Here is a 10,020-nt window from a genome sequence, read left to right on the forward strand (position 1 = left end):
GGTGCATAAGTGCAAAGTAGCAGAAATATAGGGTAATTAAGTGAAAGTAAGCCTTACTTTTATGTTGAGTTATAGGGAGTGTAGATTAGGCCGAGTATTTATTAATAGGCCCACGGGTCAGGCTTTCAATTGGGCCTACGTTGCAAAGGCAGATGAGTTGTCCGAATAAATCTTTTTACGCATCAACCTTTGAGTGCTGTGTATTCTTCTATTTATTTATATAAATAAGTTGGCTAGCGAATTTTCTTTTTATATACAGTGCCGAGTTCTTAAAGTAAAATAGTAGGCATAGAACTCATGTAACCTTTCAAAATAAATAAAATTTTGACCCAATTATGGAACCTTACAAGGAACAACTGAGTTTGGCATATTCCAAGTCAGTCACCTGATGAAAATAAGGAGGGTTAGATTCGGTAATAGTATAGAAAAATTAAAAATATATATGAATTAGTTATTAAAAAAAATCTTTTCTATCTTCTCCCTCATTGCACCACCATTGTGCTTCCTCCACATTTCTTTCCTTTGTTAATTAAAAAAGACAAAAGGAATGTTGTTTTATGGTTCGAACTAATTCCGGATTTAGACAGGACTGGACTAGAGAATGACTAGAATTTAAGTTAGAATTTAAGTTAGAATTGGTACGCGCTACTCATAGTTATTTGGACGGGAATCCTGGATACCATGAAGATACTTGAAAAGTTAACATTTAACACGTTAAATGGCAGGTCAAAAACCTTACGCTTAATGGAGGCGTTAAGGCAACAAGTTATCTTGTTCTTTTGATGAGAAATGTGCTAATGATGAGTTAGAGCTCTGGAAAGGTATTAAGACCATGTCTGGTAAATTGTCAAACTCGGTTATAATCTACAAAAATAGATTATAAGCCTCTTTAGGATGTGTCACATGTGGATTAACTTGCATCATAATTCACCAAAAAAAAACTAGCTTGGGGTAGTCAAGTTTATTTTTTGGTGGGTTAAAGTTGCTTGACCAAGTAAAAGACACTCATAACCCTCGTGATTTCACAAAATTTTAGGACTCATTTAATAATTCAACACTAACTCCATGTTATTTTTGATTATTTTGACACAATGATATATTATAAACTTATTTCTATATTAGTCTATCGTATCTTCAATATTTCCAAATTAGTCCTCAAAATCATAGAAATTACTATTAGGTTCCTCAAATCATCACATTGCTTACAATTAGGTCCCCTTGGTTAAGATATAAAGGAATATTCCTTTAAATTTAACTTTTAGTAATGACTTTCCCGTTGCGACATTGAGTTCAAACTTTATAAACCTAGGCTTATTTAGAAGCAAACCCATTTAGACCCTTTTGGCCTGTTAACAGTAACAAAATCCAACCCTAATAAAAATCCTTCTTCTCCAACGACTCTCTTCTTCGCCTAACCCAATTTCAATGGGTCTCTCCCCTCTCAACCCTATAAAAACTCGAAGAGACGACCACCTAGGCCATCCCCATCCATTTCTTCAGTGATTGAATCCCCTCAACAACCTAATTGCCAAGATAAAAATATCACTTTAGAATCGCAAAGAGTGCAATAAAAATGCATCCCAAAAAAACTGAAAAGGCCTAGCTGTATATATAATATTTATCTAAAATAAAACAATAATCCACAACAAGAAGCAATAAAAAAAAAGGTATTTTACCTGCAAGACTGACCTTACTGTTAGGGCACAAATCAGTGTCCCTTCAGTTTCAGTCCAAAATTTCTTGAAGTCACCTCTAGTCGTTCAAAGCATGAGATCATGAAGAAATAAACTCAAAGAGGAAACTTGCAATTAGTTAGAGAGGAATCAGTTGGGGGAATTCTAAATTTGGAGGGAAAAAATTTCTCTTCTGTCGTGATAAAAGAAGGCAAAGGAGAAAATTAGAGCGATGTTTGTTTTTTATCCCCGGATAGGGTGTATTATAACTCCTGAATTATATTACTGGGATAATGTTATCATGAGACTATTTTAGTCTAATCCAATGTTTATTTCTGCATGGACTAATTAACATTCAGGCTAAGTTAATATAGTCCAGACTAGTGTTTGTCTTGGGGACAACATGATCATTTACACTAGTATCATAAACAGAATGACAGTTTTGCCCTCAACTAATGAATTTATTTAGAGAAAAATGCACATATGTGTGGATATTCACATACTTACCTTGGGTAAAAAATTTAAAGTAAATTTTTACAATACATGGAAGAAAAAAAATTGACTCCTCATTCTTCTTAGATTGAATTATGTGATCGGCACTTCTTAAGTTGCGCATCTCTGACCGAACTCATATCATATTCAAGCACCTTGTAATTTGCTTTCTAACATCATAATATAGACTTTGATGAACAGGCGTGATGAACTTGTTTTAGGGGTTAAAGTCCGTAAAACAATCTACGTTCCATCTAACAAGAAATTGAACTGAGAGAGAAGTCAGCAGGCATGTGGTCGTGAGCCCACATGACTACCCAATACATTCACACGGATGCGCGAAATATTAGCCCTTATCGAAGCTTGATTGGTGTTAGAGTTTGAAAAAATAGACGGGCGCAAGATAGAAGGAATTGCACGGATAAATTTTAGCTCAAAAAAGTGAAGAATATCGGGGCGAGTCTGTCCTAAAATCTCAATCCCATTTCTTGATTAGCATCCGGATTGTAAAGGTGGGGAAGGGATGAGTTTCAGTCAGTCCCCTTTGAAGGGATTATGTAGTCCCTATTTGAAAAAAGTTCAGACCAGATAAAAAACAAACATAGGATTAAATGGTTGATCCCGTCTATTTTTTTTTCCTTTCTCACATAATTTGATGATTTTTTGTTTCTCAGATTCATTCTGATCCCTTACATGTACTCAATACTTTCAATTTGGTGAATGAAAAAAAAAAATTTCATTGAACCCAACAGAACGATATTTGTATATCTATCTGCATCTAGGCCCGCGTTCAAAAGTTCAAGCTCATTGACATAGGCGATCATTTTGAGGACATGGTCCCCAACAGAAGATCCAACAGTCATTTTCGTCTGGAACAAATTCCTAGACGTCGCGTACTTCATTTGTCGTGGTTGCTCGTCATACAGTTCTTCTGCATTACGAAATATGGATCTGACATCCATATTCTCATGTTGCCTCTGATGGACCAAATCCATAGAGGCAATTGTGAGGCATTGAGCAAGTGAACAATCTCTATCTCACTTTATGTGGATTTCATTGTCCGCTACAGTGGGTTCTGTGCCTAGAACGGGTTCCGGTGTTGTGACGACATATGCTACTTTGTCATAAGTTAGGGCAATTTTAACATTCTTCAACCAGTCTTTGTAATTAGGACCGGTTAACTTGTTCTGTTCTAGTATGAGTTTTAAGCCAGACATGATGGCCTGAAAAAGCGAGAAAAAATATTTTAGCAGATATTCAATACATAAAATAGATTTGGTTCGTTTTTTTTATATCTAAGTTATGCCTCCCACTATTTTTCGAGTCCCTCAAAACCTTTATAAGAGGTGATCGGAAAATAACCCATTGTTTTCAAGTGGGATCAAGATCCAATTATCATTGAATGTATCAACATTGACGATGACTAACAAATCGATATACTCAATAATTGGTAGACAATTTTTGTCTTTTACATTCTTGTAATTCTTGATATGATTTTGCCCCTAATCTTTTATGATCTTGACGATAGCCAACAAATCATAAAAATCTAGTTAAGTTTGGACCCATCATTTCTTGACCGGCTTAAATTTAATTTATGCATACTCTTGACGAAGGCCAACAAAGTTGCATAACCAACTTAAGCTATTCTTAAATCTTATATACAGATAAATACTACTTAGCCATAGAATAGTATTGTCTTGACGATAGCCAACAAACAAAGTATTTATAAGCTTAGTAGTATTCAACTGAAATGATGGAGGGCTACGGACAATTTCATAAATCTTTTACCGTAATCAAACTTGATATAGTTTAAAGATTCTCTATATTTATACTTGTAACAATTAAACTAGCCAGGTAAGTATAAGATTGGTGGGAGGGTTCCGAGATATTCACCGGGAATATTCATCGGACCTTAATTAAGTAACCACCGCTCTTTAAGACTATAACGCGAAAGATTGGGCATCACACCTAATCTTAAGTTGGGCATCACCCCATGAGCTATATCTCATAATTACTTTCCTTGACACTAGTTAAAAGTTCGTTCTAAATACATTTCTTTTAACTCATTTAGGTTTTTTTTTTCACACTAATGCTAGGTTAATGTCGGTCTCACCACTCTATGGTCAATAAACTCTTATTGCCATATCTCACAAAGTTTAAAATAAGGTTTTTATATAAAAAAACTATTCTCTAGTGAGATAGAGATATAAACTTTGCAGAATATAGCACCCAATTGTATTGACATTTACAATTGGGGCACAACCAACATATCAACATATGTAATAGCAATATGGAATGATAGTGGACAACTAAAGGAATAAAATGCAACTACACTAATTACATTTTGGCAAGTAATTTGTAACTCCTTGCAGTGCTAGCTCCCTTACAAATCCTGTATTATTACAATCACATATAAATAGGATGTGCAAGCCCCATTTATTATGGAAAAACCATCTCATAGGATGGGTAATAATATTGCATTGAATATAAAATAAAAGCTATAAATAAAATAACTAAACTAAACAACCATACCGCCCACACCCGAACAAGGGCCTATACCCGTAGGCGTAGCCCATGATCGGTGAGCAAGTGCCTTAACCTGTAGGCGTAGCCCATGCTCGAGGAGGGAAGAGGTCATAAAAAATATTACATTTCTAGCTATATTACATTAATACAATAAATGTAAGAGAATCGTTGTCCACTACCATCCATAAACATAACATCCACGCAAGATAATATAAAACATATAACTTAATCAACATTAAAAAACATGCATCTATCTAGTTATGCAACAAATTGAAAAACTAGATAACATAGAGATTATCCTAACTCAAATAGGACTATCATGCTTCTAACATACAACTACACTAGTTGTAAATAAGTGTTTTGTAATTTATACAAGTGTTTTTACTCTTAAAAACTTATGAACCAAAAAATAACATTTTTGAATCAACAACTACTATAACTAATTACAAAACAACTTGTATTAATTAACTAGTTTTATTAAAACATCTTTTAATTAAACTAGTAATTAGAAACAAGTACAAAGTCCTCTATGAGTTAGATATGCATGTAAAGATTCAATTAGATGAAACCATAGCTCTGATACCATGAAGGAAATTCGTGCTAAATACATGCAAAATACGCAACGGAAGACTATATGTATAATAATACTAAGCATGTAGATACATGCAAAATACGCAACGGAAGACTATATGTATAATAATACTAAGCATGTAGAGAGCATGAAAAATAAAATAGGACCATCCTAATTGAATCTAACATGATCCCTATATTAAAGAGAGCATACAAGAGTTAGAAAGTTATATTTTTGAAGCGTGATTCGATGGAAGATCGAACAACCCCTAGCTCTTGCTCATTGTAGTAGTAAATCTCTTCGTAGTGGATCTCCAAGTCTTCAAGTGAGCTTGATAAAATCAGAGTCTTCTTGAGACACAAGGCAAAATATCCACCCCGGGGTACTTTAAAATCCTACTACTTCCTCTTACTCAAAGATTGCTAGAGTTTAGTAAGAGGTAGATATCTCTTCTTTTCTTTTATGAAAAGCAACTATGAATAAACCATTTATTTCATTTTTTAATTAACCATGAAAGAATAAAGAGAGCTCATATTTATAGAGAAAGAATATGTCATGACATGAATGACTCATCCTATGAGTCACACCATGAGTCATCAAAACAATGATTCTCACATGAGTCATGCAATGACTCATCTCATGAGTCATGCAATGAATCATGAAGAATCAAAACTATGTGCTAAAACCATGTTCCCAAACCATACCACATTAATGACTCATCTCGTGACTCATTAATCAAGGTATAATAAAGTACGTATTTCATAAATGAAAATACCACATCAATAAGGTATTTCATAAATACGATATTTTGTAACTTTCCAAACATTAACCAATAAGTCATCATATGACCAAAAAAAGTCAATGAGTTGACCAAAAGTCAACTGTTGACAAAAAAGTTAACTAGTTGACTAAAAGTTAACTTTATGAGAAAAATACTGGAATTTATTTCCTAAGCACATAGCATTCCGATTTTACCGATATACATAACCGTTTATATATGTGTATCCGGTAAAATCATATATGTGTATTAATCATACGCATCACTCTATAAATAGTGTTTTATAGGATTTAAGTACGCGCTTGGTGTGACTTTAGGGCCCAACTTAAGAACTCGGTAGTGGATGATATCCATAAGTACAACAGAGGTGCTAGCTACACATGACTCGGTAGTGGATGATATCCATAAGTACAACAGAGGTGCTAGCTACACATGAAGACTACCCGGGTATAAGTTATGATAAATATCTGCAAGATGCTTCAGAGGTGCTAGCTACACATGAAGACTACCCGGGTATAAGTTATGATAAATATCTGCAAGATGCTAACATAATTTTATCAGGACCACTCAGTGATAATATTATATAGTTCGGTCTCTTCGTCAAACCATGTCAAACTATCAAGCCTAGGGTATGAAAAACTGTTAAATCCTAATAGCTCGATTAGTGTTTGTTGATATTAAACTCATAACCTATAAGATCAAACTAACACTCAGTTTATCTTATTTACCTCGGCCAAGGATTTCATAGGTATAGTTATATCAAACAATCTTATGACATCAATCCCTTATACTGGGAGAGACGAATCCCATCTTGGTATCTCAATATCTACTTATGTCTCGGAATGCACCCAACAAGAACCGTTATGCACAACTCAATGAGAACTGTGGTTAGGTAAAAGTCTAAGTACACCTATACTAACATATAAGATATTGTACTCATGCCTCAGATCAAGAGACTACTATGTACTATATCACTTGAGAACTTCTATTTGACAGTTAAGTATAATTAACAACTAGATATTCTCAGTGAGTCATTCAGTCAACTCATTCACTATTGAGTCACCTGTATACTATATCTTGATGTCTCACATCAATGATCCAAGAGATGGATCATCATCCTACCAAAGGAGAAATAGAGTATACACTAGTCTTCCCAAAGTGATGATGTCTCATTTTAACACTTCATCGACTAGGAACATTTTAGAATATATGTTAGCGACAAATCAGATCTCTTCATTACGATCATATCTGAAATGTCTGATAGTCTAATATCATTCTAAGGATTTTATCTGTATTAAAATACCAGATAAATCTGACCAAAATAGCATACTATCATTTTGAACAAGGATGTTATATTCATATTGGTCCTGTTACAATATATAATTATTGTCTGCAGGGCACCTATATCTAACAGTGTAATCATGGATCAAGGTACACTCTCATAATTAAATTATTTTTCGTGAAAATCATGTTGTTCTAGATCTTGGTATTATTATGACGATCAAATCAAAATTGAGTTTAGTTTGATTTGATTAAATAAAGAATTAAGTTTACATGTGGTATCAGAGCCTTGATTAAAGAACTTATGATTTTCCATCATGATATTTATTGACGAATTAATTAAGTTTTCTATTAAGTCTTGAGTAAATTGTTCCATTAATGTTAATTGAATGTTTAGAATTCTTTAATCAAATGTTTTTGATAATTTCGTGTTAAACTGAATACATAAACCATTAATGTGAAATCACTGTAAAATTCAAAACTGTAAAATTTGGATCTAACTGTTCATTCATTATGTATACATATTTTGATTGAACTAAATAATTTAGGAGAAATAGCCTAGTGGTAGGTGCTTGTGAGAATGAACAGGAGGTCTGCAGTTCAAATCCTACAGCCACACTGAATATTTATAGTCTTTGATAAGCCTTGGGACATATTTCCAAAGAAAGAATACAAAGATCGGAAAAGAATGAAATACTTCCTAAGTTGGATTTTACCGATCTTGGTATTTGTGTGGATTGTATTAAAGAAAAACATACAAATCATACAATTAAGAAAGCCGCCACAAAAAGCACCCAGCTCCTTGAAATTATACACACTGATATATGTGGACCTTTTGATGTTCCATCGTTTAATGAAGAAAAATATTTTATCATCTTTATTGACGATTTTTCACGTTGTGGATATGTCTATTTGTTACATGAAAAATCTCAATCGGTAGATGCCCTAGAGGTGTTTATTAATGAGGTTGAAAGGCAATTAGACAAAAAGGTAAAAATTATTAGATCTGACAGGGGTGGTGAATTTTATGGAAAATATAACGAAACAGGACAATGCGCTGGTCCATTTGTTAAATTTCTTGAAAAACGTGGCATATGTGCTCAGTACACGATGTCAGGTACACCGTAATAAAATAGTGTTGCAGAAAGGCGTAATCGTGCACTAAGGGACATGGTTAGGAGTATGTTGAGTTATTCCTCTTTACCCTTGTCATTGTGGATGTATGTCTTAAAAACCGCAATGTATTTGTTAAACATGATTCCTAGTAAGGCAGTTCCAAAGACTCCTTTTGAACTATTGATAATCACATTTTATTAAAATTTTTATACCCTCATTATCTATTTTATATGAATAAATATACCACTAATAATTGCTTTTATCTGTTAATTGCAGGTTAATGATGAATAAATCTCAAACTCCAATATCTCAACAAAAACCCCTTGATTTAATGAAGAAATGAAGCCCATGAAGCCAAAGGAAATCTTTCAAATAATTCAAAGCCCAATGGAAAATCAAGAGAAAATGCCAAGCCCAAAAGTCCAAGCCAAAGCCCAAGACACAAGCCCAAAAGCAAAATACAAGAGTTCTGCAGACAGCAACAGGAGAAGAGCAGGCATCGATGCCTGCATCGATGGGGGCATCGATGCCCGCATCGATGCCTGTATCGATGCCCGCATCGATACCCCTATCGATGCGGGTATCGATACGGACGTCCAGGCAGTTACAATCCAATGGCTGATTTTTGTTGGTTTTGGATAAGATTTGAATCCAATGGCTCTCATTCACTGATGTTTACTATAAATAGGGGTAGAGAGTGAGGGGTTAGAGGTGTGAAAATTTTGTAAACTCCTTTTGGAGAGGAGGGCTACTCTTAATTGAGAAGGCCTTCCAAAAATTGTAACTTTAGTTGCAATTAATAAAAATAATTTTTTCCTCTTTAAATTTGTTCTTTCTCCTCTTTGTGGAATGATGAGGATGGAGATGAAGAGCAATTTGAAGGTTTGCATTTCTTTTCTCTTTTATTTCTTTTTAGTAATTTCTTTATTATTGCTTATTAGTTAGATTTAAATTCATGCTTGTAGTATAGATTTACTTTCTTGTCTTTTTTATTTTCTTTTTGCACTTTAATTTGTAGAGTAGATTTATTTTTCTTGCATTTAATTTCTGCAATTTATTTTGTAGTTTAGATTTTTATTTTCTTTGTAATTAGATTTATTTCTTGTTCATAGTTTAGATTTTTCTTTTCTTTTTAATTTTGTAATTAGTCTTCTTTTTCTTGTTTTTATTTCTTAAGATGTGAATTTAATTCTTGTAGGAATCTTAGAATTGTATGAAACTAGTCTAATTTCTTTTATATTGTATGAATTATTCTCTTGTACTTAAAATGTTCATGTTTAGGATAATCAACTAGAGAACTAATCGGTAGAAGAAGAATTTGATAATCTATGCTTATCTTAAATGGTTTGATAGGTTATGCTTATGAATTCTAGGATTATTATCATGTTGTTGTTCTTATCATGAATAGTAATTTTAACTTAGATGATAATTTGATAGGTTACACTTTCCTTAAATGGTTTGATAATCTATGCTTAATAAATCTAAGTTGAAATATGATAAAAAGAGAATAGTTTATATTTTGTAATTGAAATTGGTTAGTGGATTATATTCTAGATTTCTTACCTCTTTTGAATCCTTCATCT

This window comes from Asparagus officinalis, chromosome 2, assembly GCF_001876935.1.
Source record: "Asparagus officinalis chromosome 2, Aspof.V1, whole genome shotgun sequence".
NCBI classification, from domain to species: domain Eukaryota; kingdom Viridiplantae; phylum Streptophyta; class Magnoliopsida; order Asparagales; family Asparagaceae; genus Asparagus; species Asparagus officinalis.